This window comes from Vombatus ursinus, unplaced genomic scaffold (assembly GCF_900497805.2).
Source record: "Vombatus ursinus unplaced genomic scaffold, bare-nosed wombat genome assembly UNPS02014773.1, whole genome shotgun sequence".
Taxonomy (NCBI): domain Eukaryota; kingdom Metazoa; phylum Chordata; class Mammalia; order Diprotodontia; family Vombatidae; genus Vombatus; species Vombatus ursinus.
The window spans coordinates 42375659-42390126 of record NW_020954551.1 but is presented as its reverse complement, the minus strand read 5'-3'; the positions used below and the strand labels follow the sequence as shown (position 1 = coordinate 42390126).

General features: G+C 41.1%; 1 protein-coding gene across 3 annotated transcripts in view; it reads left to right on the top strand.

Annotated features, from left to right (window-relative positions):
• MGLL (monoglyceride lipase) overlaps positions 1 to 14468 on the top strand; it is a 158677-nt gene that overhangs the window by 100873 nt on the left and 43336 nt on the right. The gene's annotated exons all lie outside the window — the stretch shown is intronic.

The window sequence follows — 14468 nt, the reverse complement described above, 5'->3', positions numbered from 1 at the left end:
GAGACCCAGAGAGCCAAAGTAATTTGCACGAGGTCACACATTTCATGGCAGAGCTGGGACTAGAATCCGTGTTTCTAACCTACCAGTCCTCATGTCCTTTCTGCTCTTTGAGGCAGATCATCCTTCAGCTACACATCTTCCCCTTCCTCCTCTTCTTTGCCAAACCAGCAGAGGAAGAATGCCTTGATGGGGTGGGATCCCCTGATTCTGCTTCAACAGGAAGGAGGAAATACTGAAGCCACCCATACCAGGTGCCCACCTGCTTCCTTCCCCTGGTCTTAACAAATCTCAGAGGGGTAGGGCCAGGGCTGGAGGGGTACCTAACCTTGACAATCAGAAGGAACGGATGAGGAGGAAAACTGCTTCATTTCCCCTTCCCAGATCTCCCTTGAATCCTTTTTTTCTAAAGTCTTCCCAAGCAAGCCTCCTCCAGGGCTTCCTAGGTATAAAGAAATAAGCATTGGGCAGAGCCCCAGGACTTGTCCAAAACCACCCAAGCATATCCCAGCTCTCTACTACATGCCCACTGTGCCCTCTGCAGCATATGAGCCCAAGAAGAGGAATGTGAAACTGTCCTGAGCTTTTGTTGTTTGTTTAAACACACAAGGATCTGGGCTTTTCTGGAGATGGATGTCAGCATAACTAAAGCTGAGGGCCCCAGCACAGGGTTTTCTAATTTGACTTTCTGCCTTGTCTGATTCTGCCTCCTCTTCAGAGGGGAAGTTTGTTTTTAAATTGTAATAATAACTCACACTGATACTGGTCTTTACAGTTTACAAAGCACTTTTCACGTTAGCCACCCTGTAACTAGCACAAATGTTGTTGTCTCCATTTTACAGATGAGTAAACCTAGGCATAGAGAATTTGGATGAGGTGCCCATGATCACACAGCTAGTAAGTATTAGAGCTGGAGTTCAAACCCAAGTCTCCTGACTCTGAACTCTAGCCTCTCACCCTTTGCGCCACAGTATACCATGTTACCTCTAGGTTGTTGGCTAATAAGCTGGGTTTTTTTTTTTAAGTTAGGTTGCCAAAAGTAGGAAGAAAAATCTGCTTCTCAGCCAAGAGTTAGAACTATTCTCCAGGCTGGGGTCAGAAGGCTTTTGAAACATATCAGGTTAACCCAGAGACAGTAAGTTAAGCAATGAAACTGCCAAGCTTTTCGCAATGAAGGCTCCTAAGAATTGAGAATTGGAAGATATCAGAAATCATCCCACCTCCACCCTCCGTTTGCAGAGGAGGGGGCCTAGAAAGGTTAAATTCATAGGCTTTTAGGAACTTAGATTTAGAGCCTAGAGAGACTTCAGATATCATCTAGTCCAGCCCACTTGTGTTAGAGATGAAGAAAACTGAAGCCAAGAGAGGGTTAAGCAAATTGCCCAACGACATAGAAAAATAGTAACAGAGCTCAGATTCCAGCTCAAATCAGCTCATTCCAAATCTAGTGTTCAAAATCCCACTGACTCTAATCAAGGAAAGTCAGTTTTTACCGATCAGTAACCTCCTGCTATGTGCCTTTGCCTTTATATTATCCATGCCTGTCCTCAAGAAGCTTACATTTTGCTATGGGGATCTACATCTGCTAATAAGTAAATACAGGCTACACACAAAATAAAGACGAAAAAGAATTGTGTGATCCACAAGAAGAATTGCTTTCCCAAATCAAAGGGTTTCATTTTTCCTCGAAGGAATTCATGTGCTAGAGGGAGAGCTCAACTTGCTATGATGTCACTACCTAACGAAGAAAATGTGAAATTTCCATCTAAAAGGATGTTCAGAAAAGGCAGGCTCAGAATGTGCAGCTTCCAACCAGTCCAGGCTAAATGCCACCCACCCCCTGTGGATGCAATTCCAAAGTGAACTTTGCCTTTTGACCCATCCTTTCCAACTAATACTTTTACTCCAAAAAACTGAGTAGGAATAGCCCTGTAACATGTCATCACATGTCCCAAACAAATTCTGCTGTTCATATTTCAGTTGGGAAATACTTTTTTTTTTCTTACTCAGAACTCACTTTGTAAGCAGCCTGGTCTTTTTGTCTTTTGTCCGGTGAAGAAGGCAATTGTTTTGTCTTAAGAGATCCCTGGATCCTGGAGTCCTCTGCCAAATTACCTTGATTCACAGTCTCTTTCTGGTCCCATTCTATTTTTACCCTTAGTCCAAGCTGATCTGTTTGGCTCAGTCCCTTTAGTTGCCCAAGAAAGCAGATCTCTTCTGTACTCAAGCTCCTGTTCAAATAACTCCCTTCTCCTAGAATTCTCCAACTGATGTCTGCAACAACCTCCCATCACTCCCTATTGCCTCCTACGTAAAATTCAGACTCTTTTGTATAACCTTCAAAGACCCTCCAAGATGAAATGGCATCCTGTCTTCCCAGTCTTACCTCTCACTATGCCCCATCACACACACATTCAATGCTTCAGTCACTCTGAGCCCCAAACACTCCCCACAGTTTCCCCATCTGTACATTTACTGTAACTGTTAGAAACTTAACAAGCTGAATTCTCCCTCTCTATAATAGCCACCAGTTGTTCCTAGTTTTGGACTCTGGGTCTAAGCAAAAAAAAAAATACACACTTTTATTAAGTGCCTACTACATACCAGTACTTTGCTAAGCATTTTACAAATAAAACTACCAACAACCCTCTGAGGCAGAGGCTGTTATGATCTCCTTTTTACAGTTGAAGAAACTGAGGCAGAGATAGATTAAATGATGTGTGATCACATAGCTAGTTAGTGTCTGAGGCTGGATTTGAACTCACATCTTCTGACTCCAGAGCCAGGACCCTATCTACTGGTTCAGCTAGCTGTAAAACAAGTTTAGCCTTTTCACAAGACAACCATTAAAATACTCGAAGATATTATGTTCTTCCCACTTGCACTGCAAGTCTTCTTTTCTCCATGCTAAATATTCTTTGTCCCTTTCATGGTACCTCATATGACACAGTCTTCAGTCCCCTCATCCTGGTTGCTTTATTTTAAATGGACTCCAGTATGTTGATGTTGTTCCTAAAAGGTGGCCCCTAGAACTGACAATGCCACAGATACTTTTTTTGCATCCTGATACAGGCTAAAGTTTTCATGAGCTTTCTTAGAGACCATATCACACTGTTGATCTACATTAAGTCTGCAGCCCACAAAAAAAACCAGATATTTCCCTAGAAACAAGTCAGCTCCATCCTGAACCTGTGGAGTTGATTATTGAAACCCAGGTGTAGACCTTTACATTCATCACTACTAAATTATTCAGTTTGATCTTGTTACATTTGGCCCAGTGCTGTAGCTTATCAAAATCTTCTTGTATCCTGATTTTGCCATCCAGTGTGTTAATCATTCCCTCCTAGCTTAGCATTGTCTGTACATCTATTTTCAGACTCTTAGCTCAGGGCATTTTATACTCTGCTGTAGTGTTTCCCTACTCCCCTTCCCCAAACCCCTTCAAGAGACTATTGAAGTATTGAAAATCTGCCTGAGAGAGGAGGAATAAAGCCTTTTGCAATGGAAGGCCATCCAATCTCTCTAGCCTTATCTCACACTACTCCTCCTCAGAATGTTCCAACCTCTCTATCCACCCAACACGCCTTGGACTTTCCCACCTCTGCTACCCCACTTTATTGTAACTATTAGAACAGTGATGATGGGGAGGTTAAGAAGGGAGAGAGATTGTCATGGAAAAAAATCTAGTCCCTGGTTTAGATACTATGTTTTGTTTGGGATAATCATGGTTTATCTGAATTATGTTCACCTATAGAAAGTTGAGAATGTAAAAGAAAATGAGGGAGGTGGATTCCAATGTGGTTCCTATCCACACAGCACTACCCAGCCTCATGTGAGCAGATGAATCTTCCCCACCCCCAGAGGAGTGAGCACTTCCCCTCTGGGCCTGAGTCCCAGTCAGCGTTGTTCTCCTGTTTTCTTAGCCCCTTATCCCTTTGCCCGTAGATGCTGATTTTCCCTGCCAAAAATCTGGGGATAAAAGGTAGCTTCATTCAAACACATTTCAAAATGAAGCGATCGTAATGAAAGACTAACACCAACAAACCTACTCCATCCTTGTCACTGAAAATGCAAAAAACACAGAATGAAGTGGTCTACTCAAGAATTCAAGGCAGAAACATAGGCGCTCACTTCAGAATTAGATCTATGCCAGTGAAGGTGAAAGGTCCTGGCAAAGCAAACCAGTGTGTTCATTAGTGGGCTCAGAAACAAGCCTTTCGAACAAAGGCGGCAACTCAGAGCTGTTTGAATTCTACAAGAAGGTAGCCCTAAACTCTCTCCCAGAAGTAGTCGGATGGCACTGAATGAAAAGAAGAGCTCACCTCCCAAGCAGGGTTTGATGATTTGCAAAGCATTTCCCTTTAAAAGAGCCCTGTAAGTCTGGTAGTGTATCAATATATCCATTTTACAGATGAGGAAACTGAGGACCAGAGAAGAGAAGTGGTTTGTCCAGGGTCCCACACGTAGTAAGTGTTGGAGCCAGAGTGTTTTGGCTCCAGGCCTAGCATTCTTTCCACAGTACCACATTGCTTCTCCCAGGGAGTAGGGGTACAGCTCCTCAGAAACTACTTCCAGTTCTTACAGAGGGGTAATCAATACTATCAATCAATCAATAAGCAAGTCTACTCCATGCCAGGCAATGAAGATACAAAGATGAAAATGATCCAGCCTCTGCCTTCAGAAAACTGACTTTCTATAGAGACATAATGTGTATGATATATTTTGGCCATAGAACCTCTTGAAGACCATTTACTAAGATGTAGAGAGATTGCTGCCTTCATTAGTACAGGGAGCACACCCATTGCCTAAATTATAGACCTTTGATTGTTGAAATAAGTGCCATGGTAGGTACTGGGAGAGATACACAGTTCAGAAGACACATAGTACCTGCCCTCGTGGAGGTTACCATCTGATTTCTTTTCTCTCTCACTCCCTGAAATCATCATTTGACCCCCTGTGCTATTTATGACATAGTATATTAGGAACAAGCCTTGGCATTGGGAGACTTTGATTTCAAACCCCAACTCAGCTACTTTCTTCCTATGTGATCTGGAGTCACTACTTCTTGTTTCTGGCCCTCAGTTTCAGCCTCTGCGAAACAAGGAGATTGAACTAATGTCCCTTCCAGCTCCAACCGTCTGTGATTTTAGGAGCATCTGCTAAAAACAGTGAAACTCTATGCCTCCAATTCTCCCAAAGACCCTGCAGGGAATAGAGAGTTAGCTCTCCTCCTTTCTCTTCAGCTTATTAAATCTGCCACCATTGCCTCGTGTGTTATTCCCATCTCGCTGAAAGCCTCTTCTAGCATAATTAATAAGTGTCCCTTAAGCGGGTTTTGTTTTAGAGCACTTATTATTTGGCCATATGAGTTCACTGAGAAGTTGGTAGGGAGGGAGAATTTCCCTCTTTGATCCCCACTTTAAATGTCAGGTTGGAATCTCTCATTTTTTGCTGTGAGTTTTGTCTAAAATGGTGCTGAGATCACGTTGCACTTTGTGACCCTACAGGGATCATGGCCTCATGACATCGTGAAGACTTGTGAGTGATTTCACTTTCAACTTGAGAAGCTGAATTTCCTTATTTGTCCAGATTCTGTTCCCTCATTGTCTGACCTCAAAGCTCTGGAGGTCAGGCAGCCCAGGACTCTTACTTGCATTGAGATCCCCCTTCAGGATTGCACAAGAGTCCTCCTGTCTTTCTTTCTAGAGGTTTCTCCAGCCTCATGTGAGTCTCAGTGAGCATAGAGGACCCAATAATCTGAATGGAGCCAATGAGAAGGTTCTGCCTTCCTAAAACTAAATTTCCCCGGTGAAATTTGAGGCCCAAGTTCCAGTCAGTTCTATCTGCTGTATCTTTGCTTTCTTCAATGGCCCTTCACCCTGAAGGAAAAATCCCTCTTGAAATAAAGAGGAAAAGAAATGTCCATTCAAATGAAATGAATAAACAGCCTTCTAAGGAGCTGATAATTGTGCCATTGATTTATTCTGGTGTGGGGAGTTTGAACAAAGTTCAAAGAGCAGAGCCTTTAAAAATATTAATGAATTTTTTTATCTTACAAAAAATCAAAAACTTGAGTGTTATTTAAAAGGGTGAGAACTGAAATGGCCACCCAAGTAGGTAAGATAAATCTGATTTTCTAGGTATCATCAACACTTAAGAGGAAAGAATCTGTGCCTGGAGGGGTATTCCTTGTTCTCTAGAAACAGATCTAACGGAATGAGAGACGACAGAGAGCTATTTGGAAATCTGAGAGTATGACTGATGGTAAAAAGAATTTGAGTTAGGGTTAAAGGAGAGAGAAACAGATTGAATCTTGCCAGAGAAGTATAAATACAGACCACCTGGCCAGATGGAAGGGACAAATGATTCTTCCATAATGCAATTGATAAAATAGTCACAGGAGGACCATGAAGTAGTGACAGGAAGTTTCAGCACTCCTCAACTGGAAGTATCATTTGTTCAAAGCACAACATCTGATACTTGCCTTGCTCACATTTTTGTCTTTCAGAAGTCAATGAAAGTCACTGCAAGAGCTCTTGAATTTTAAAAAAGCCAAAAACCTGCCTTAGTGTCCTGGCTGTCCTCTTTGCCACCTGTATGAACATGGGCTAGGCACTCCATTTCTGTGGGTCTCACTTCCCTCTTCTGTGACATGAGGGGATGGCACTAAATGATCCTATTCAGGGAACTGCCACTCTAGAATTACTTCTGACCAGCCTGGAGGAAGAGATTGGGGCAGAACCAGTTATTTTGTTTGTAAAATAAAAAGGTTGAAATAAATGATTTCTAAGCTCCTTTCATCTCTTTTTTAATGTTTTAACATCCCTTTCAGATCTGTATTCTATTCTTCTTTGATTCCTACTCCATAGAAGTTTGAGGACCTGGGACAATCTAACTCCTTCCATTAGCACATTAACCAACTGAAATTTTGGTAGAACCCATCTAGGGCACCTGGATAGAATAAAAATTCTTCAATTAGTTGGAACACAATCTCTGGGGATATGGAGATGGGGACAGCCATCTTGGGATGGTTTGGAGTTGGTGGCAGAACCACTTTTATTGGAGAATGGCCTGTTTTGGGGCACATGGGAGGGTGGTGACCCTTGCAGCCCCCACACGTGACTAGGGTAGAGGGGACCGTATCAAAAAGGGTAAGTAGAGCCATCGCTGGTGAGGACTGGCTGAGAGCCACTGAGGGTGAGGCAGGGTCTGGTGCAGCCTCTGGAAGTGCGAGGTATAGCAGCATTAATAGTCTTGGAGCCAGTGTTAATACTCTGAGAATGGGTAGGCACTTAGGGGACCCCAGGGATGGTTTGAAGGTTGAGCCTAGGGTATGAAGATACTTGGACAGGGAAGGAGCAAGGGGACGTACAGTGGTGCCCCAGGGGTGGCAGGTACTTTAAGAGTGCTGGGGATGGATCCCTCTTGGTGCAAGAGACTTTGGGCCATAGGCAGTTGGTGGGTACCAACTAGTGTCTGTCTTAGGTCTGCGTTAAGTAGAAGTTCCAGCCCTTAATGCTATCCCTCATCCTGCAGCTCTGAAGGCAAGAACTTGTACTGCTGCTGTCGGATCTGGGCCAGCTTCTTCCAAGCTTCTTCCAGCTCCCGCTCCTTCAGAAGCATCACTTCTTGGGTTGCTATTATCTGAGCAATGCCTCCACCCATCCTCTCCTTCACCACAACTGTCTCATTCTTTTGGTCTTCAAAGGCTGCAGCCTTCTGTGCTGCCTTCATCGGGTTGTGGTGACCATATTGTTTTAGAATCAGTTAATCAGCAAGTATTTATTTAAGTACTTACTGTGGGCCAGGTTCTGTGCTTTCCCTGTGTAAGAGACACCAAGAATGGCAAACAAAACAAAACAAAAATCCAACAACAACAGTCTCTGCCCTTAAGGACTTCACATTCTGATGGGAGGACAACCTGTAAATAATCAGGCACATATAAGATAAATACAGAGTAGTTGGAAAATAAACTGGCTGATGCAGAACTATTTTTTATATGACTTCATATGTATAGTGGGTATTGTATTTCTTGCCTTCTTCCTGGGTGGGGGAGGAGTGGAGAGAAGGAGGGAATTTGAAACTGAAAACAAAAATAAAATTTTAAAAGAAAAAAATAACCATTGAAGGTTTGGCTTGGAAAGAGGCCTTGGAAAGACTTCCTATAGAAGCTAACATTTGAACTGAGTAGTGAAGGAAGTGAGGCATTCCATTAAGGATCCTGGGAGTAGCTGGGGGTATACCCTTGGTTTTAGGAAGGCAAATTTCCAAAAGGTCAAAGAAAAAATGTGTGTGATCCTATAGTCAGAGTTTCTTAGTGGGAATGTGGCTCATATGGAAGAGTCTGAGCAGTGAAATTCTTGTCACAGAGAAAAGGAGAAGCATGTAAAGAAATGAGTGTAGCTACACAGGGATGTGTCAGAGGTTGGGTTTTAAATAAATGTGCAACTGTGAGGGAGTATATATATCCAAGGATAAACATAAGACCAACACTAGCCTGAAAGAATGTCAGAAATGTTAAAAACCATAATGAACTGAAGCTCCCTAATAGTTCTAAAAACAACAAAAAAGGGTGGTTTTCTTTTTAACTGTGTGTATAGCTAAAAGGTTGATAAAGGGGTAGGACTACTCCTCAGAGAAGATGTCACTAGCAGGCGGCAGAAGGATGAACTACTCAACTCCTATTTTTCTTTTAACTCCCTAGCAAGGAGAAAGGTCGCCAAACTAGGAAGTTTGTTGAACAGACAAAGGAGAAAATTGATCAAGATAAGTTGGGAGATAGCAAGAGAGCACCTAGTCATCAATAAATGAGCAACCTTTAATAAACTCCTACTGTGTTAGTCAACAGGAAATGTATTCAGTGCTTACTGTGTGCCAGGCACTGGCCTATTTGATGGAGGTTTTAGGAAAGTCAAAAAATGGTCCTTGACCTGGAGGAACTCACATTCTAATTGGAGAGATAACATGAAATATACAGTGTAAATGGGAGGTAATGTCAGAAGGGAAAAGGAATTAGAAGAGTTTGTAGGAGTTGGGAGAACACCTGGTAAATCCTTTACAGAAGGGAAGATTTAATCTGAGTCTTGAAGGAAGCAGCAAAGCCAGGGGGTGAAGGGAAGGAGAAAAAGCATGTTCAAAGGCATAGAGATTGGAGATGTTATATGAGAGGAACATAGAGTACATGGGAACATGAAGGAGGATAGTGACTGTGTGAGTGGAGTGAAAAAGAGATGTTATGAAGGTAGAAATGACAAGATTTATCCTGGGCCTCAGCTTTCTGATCTGCAAAATGAAGGGGTTGGGTTAGATGCCTCTAAGGTCCCTTCCAGGTCTAAATCTATAATGCTATGACCATAGAACTTAGAGATAGAAGGGACCTCGCAGATTATCTAGTCCCCTCCCTTCCTCATTTTAAAGACAAGGAAACTAAGCCCCAGGGAGGGTAAATTACTTGACCCATATCTCACCACTGGTAATTAGTACCAGAAACAAGATATAAACCTAGATCAGAGCACTCAGAGTCCAGTATTCTTTCCAACATACTGTACTACCTGAATCCTCAATACAAAGCCATCCAAAATTCACTGTAGGTAATAGAACCACAATACAACTGGACTATTTTCTCAGGAAAGTTTCTTTGCTAAGGCTTCTTTTCTTCTTATGCTGGCCAATTGAAACATCCAGGACCAGAAAATGCTTAGGGAAGTCAGCCCTGATGATAGTATCATTCTTGGTTGTCCTCTGTCTTTGGAGTCTTCCCTTCCTCCCCATCTTTCCCCCATCCATCTTCCCTTTGGGAGCACCCAGTTACAACTTCTCTTGTTTAAGAGATTAATTAATAAGAACTCATCAAGAAATGGGAGCTGCTCTGGTGCCTACATCCTTTGGTCCAGATTATCAAGCCTTATGCAACTTAGTGTCAGAGGAAGTCCAAATGATATTTTGAGGGAGAAGGAGGAAGGAAGAAAGGTGATGTTTGATTCTGAAGCAGATCTGTGTTTATTCCTTGTGCTTTCATTCATTGGTAGAATCCATCAATCAAGAAATATTTATTGAATACCTACTGTGTGCTAGACAGTTTGCTAAAACTTATATGGTTCTATTTTCATTAAATATGTATTAAAACTACAAAATGGTACCACCAATTGTCATATCAGCAGTCCTGCCAAAAGTATAAAACCATATGATGAGTGCAAATTAGTCTCAGTGTGAGATGCCTAGTTGAATTCATCAAGAATTCCACTTCAGGCATGAGGTAGCTTCAGGTGGAAAGTAGCACAGTGAGAAGCAAAACATGGGAGCTATATTTGCACTTCACTGCCATCCTTTTTGAAAGTTAATGTGGTGTAATGGATAGGGTCTCAGGAAGACCTGGGTACAAGGACTACCTGTGCAATGTAGAAAAGCCACATCATGTGCCCCAGACTCTAAAATGAAGATGAATTGTCAATCTGTGTTGATGGAAGGAGCTTCCTTATCATGAGTTCTCTGTAGCATTATTATTACAAGTTCAGACAAAAAAGTCTTATTTAAATGCAGATTTCCCTCCATCTCTTAAATATCCAAAACCTCCCTCCCTTCTGTCTTTTACTCTCTCAGTATTTCATCATTCTTTATAACATCTCTTAATTCATCATCATTTTCATCTTTGAAAGGACCTAGATCCCTATGATCCTGGATCCCTAGTGCTGAGAACACTTCTTTCTTACCACTTCTTTCTTTGTAAGGGATGGGGCAAATAGAGGGAAAAGTATACGAGAATGAGATAGGAAAAAATACACAATTAATCATCATGATCATGAATGTGAATGGAATGAACTCACCTATAAAATGAAAGAGGATTATGTTTGTAAGAAACATACTTGAAATGTAGAGATTCACACAGAGTTAAAATAAAGGGTTGCAGCAAAATCTATTATGTTTTAACTGAACTAAAAAGGGATAATAATCATAATCTCACACAAGGTTACAGCAAAAATAGATGATTAAAAGAGATAGAGAAATTACCTTATATTTAAAAGCACCACAGACAATAAAACAACATCAGAGCTTAATATATGTGCACCATGTAGCATCTCTTGCATTAACTGATGCAGAGTAAAGTGAATAGAACCAGGAAAACAATTTATACAAGAACAACATTGTAAAAGACAAACAACTTTGGAAGACTCAAGAATGCTGATCAGTAAAAAGGCCAACTTTGATTCTAGATAAAACATGCTGCCTGCTTCACAATAGAGCAGTAATAGATTCGAGGTGCAGAATGAAACATACATTTTTGAACATGGAATTTGTTCATATAGGAATTTGTTTTACTTGACTATGAAATTTTACTGCAAAGGTATTGTTTTTATTTTTAATGAAGGTTGGAAGGTTAGAGAGAGGCAAGTAGTAGCATTCTCCTTACCCCCAATTCCCCCCCAAAAGTGAAGAGAATGGAAAGAAGGAATCACAGACAAGCAGGACAGCTTTGCAAATTACATATTGAATTAATCATGTACTTAAAAAGAAAAGCAAGCTCTCCATAATAGAGATTCACAGTTTCGTGTACAATCTTCTCCTTCTGTTCCACGACATATATGGAAATCTTATTTAAATTGGTATTTGTTAAGTTCAGAATAAAAATAAATAAAATTTTTCAAAAGAAAGTTATTTGTTGGTACTCAGACTTCGAGACTGACTGAGAGGATAAGACCAACAAAATTTGGTCTAAGACCTGTGATAGTGCTAAATTAGTAGTCGTTTAAAACATATAGAACTAATGTTACCTGTAGTGGAAAGATCTCTGGGTCTGGTGTCAAAGACCTGGGTCCAAGTCATGGCTCAGTCACTTACTAACCACATGTCCTTATGCAGTTAATATTCCCTCTCTAGATTTTGGTCCCCTCGTCTATAAAATAAGGATGTTAGACTACACAATCTCTAAGGTTCTGTCTAGTTTTTAATCCTATGATCCTAAAATCTGTTTCTACCATGGTCTACTAAGCTTGTGACTTTGGGCAAATCACTTCTTCTCTCTGAGTCTCAGTTTCCTCATCTGTAAAATGGTGAAGTTGGACTAAATTCTCTGTGAGACCTCTTCTAGCTCTTAACATTTGTGAATTATTTGAGTTAGATTTAGTTTACATGATAAAAATGACAACAACAAAGGGACATAGTCTTTGTAGTGACTATAAGAGAATAAGGATGTTTCCTCTCCCACCTTCTACCTCATCCTTCCATAGCAAGGGTTCTTAGCTTAGTTTGTATCATGAACCTACGGAGCAGTCTGGTGAGCATTGTTTTTAAAGGCATAAAATAAAATGCATAGCATTACAGTGGAAATGGAATATATTGAAATATCGGAGAAAGAGGGGGAGGATGATGTTTATATATACGGGAGAACTCCTGGGCTAGAAATATCTTTTAACCTTTCATGTGGTTTATTTATTTTTCTGCAAATAAGAATGATAAAAGTGATTGCTCTCTCTGGGGCTATCACGTGGCTTAGTTAATAACACTCTAAGATCTCTGAATGAATGGTTTTAAAGAAAGGGATGATTTCTCCCAGATGTTGCCCCTGTTCACCAAAACCTCTCTCCCCATTCGCATATTCCAGTTTGCGAACCATCCTATCAACTGGCTTTCTCCAGTGGCACCAGGAGGCAGCAGCAGCCTCATTGTTTCTATAGCAACCAATGTACTTCAAAGAGGGGAGAGTAGAGGGAAAAAAGGGAGATGACAAAGAGGAAAAGGAACAGCACAAATATGTGACATTAAGAAAAAAAATAAGAAATCTCCAACTAGGACAGAGGGTGGCCTATTTTTATGCCCACTTCTTTGGGAAGACTTCTCTCAAACACATTTGCCTTTTTTAAAAAACATACATACATACATACATATATATATATATATATATATATATATATATATATACACATACACACACACATAACACATTTAGCTTTATCTAAGGCTGCCCAATGAGCAGGCAGAATTGAGTCCTCTCCTGGTGAGAGGTTAATGCCATAATAGGACTGTTGGGAATAAGGAAAGGGGAAAACTCAAGATAATTTAAGCATTATAATTGTTATCTTATCATCCTCATCATCATCAGTCTCATACTTCAAAAGAGTCATTGCTCATTACCACATGCTTCATACTTGGTTGTATCTGGATAATTCATCCCTTAGTGACCAATCCCTTTGGAAATGAATCTTCTTGAACTGATTCCTGATTCTTATTCTGATCCTCAAATCACATACTCACCATCTATCTATTACTCGGCCATTACTCAATGTCTTTGCAGCTTGATAGGACCTGTCAGAGTTTATGTTTCTTTGGTAGAACTTTTCAGGTGACCTGGAGTCATACCCATGCCACAGTGTGGTGGAAAACTGGGACTTAAGTAGGAGACCTTGATATTATTATTATGTTGTACTGTGCTTGTGATTTCACTGGAATAGAGAGTTCCTGGGGAGGTCCTCCTTCTACCAAGGCAGACTGATACTTTCTCTACAGTTTCTGGTCTTAATGAGTTGCCTAGAACACAGTCCAGTCCCAAAGCCAGTAGGTGTTAGAAGTGGGATTTGAACGCAGATCTTCCTGACTAAGGCCAACTCTTTATCTGCCATGCTATGTTTATAATGATAATAATAATGATAACCAAAATCATATTCTGGGGCCTCACTTTGGTGTGAAGGTAACCTTAGGTTGCTAAAGGCTATGGCACTCTGGAAAGGCATTGAATGTGAACCTGATAATAAACTGGATGTCCATTTTCTGAGGACCAGATTAGCTAAGCTCAGAGGTCCATTATCAGCTTGTCCACAGAGTTAGCCACAACTCTCCAAGACCAGTGTCTTTGAGAGTTAGCATAAGACTGTTGAAAGAACACTGGTTGGAGCAACTAATTGGTGCAGTGTATATGGCACCGGCCCTAGAGTCAGGAGGACCTGAGTTCAAAACCAGTCTCAAATGCTTACTAGCTGTGTTACTCTGGGTGAGTCACTTAACCACAGTTGCCTCCAAGGAAAGGAAAAAAAAGAAGGAAGGAAGGAAGGAAGGAAGAAAGGAAGAGCACTGATTTGGGAATCAGAGTACCTAAGTTCAAATCCCATCTCTTTCACCTGCTGCTTGTGTGGCCTTGGGCAAGTTGCCTCACCTCTCTAGACTTCATTTCTTCATCTGTGGATGAAGTGCGCAGAGTGCTGGGCCTGGAGACAGGAAGACCTGGGTTCAAATCTAGTCTCAGAAACTAACTATCTGTGTGATCCTGGGCAAGTCACTTAACCTCTATCTGTCTTAGTTTCCTCAAACGTAAAATGAGCATCATAATAGCACCTACCTCTTAAGGTTGTTGTTGAGATTAAGTGAGATGATATTTGTAAAGTATCTGGCATGTAGTTAGGCACTTAATAAACACTTCCTTCCTTCCTTCCTTCCTTCCTTCCTTCCTTCCTTCCTTCCTTCCTTCCTTCCTTCCTTCCTTC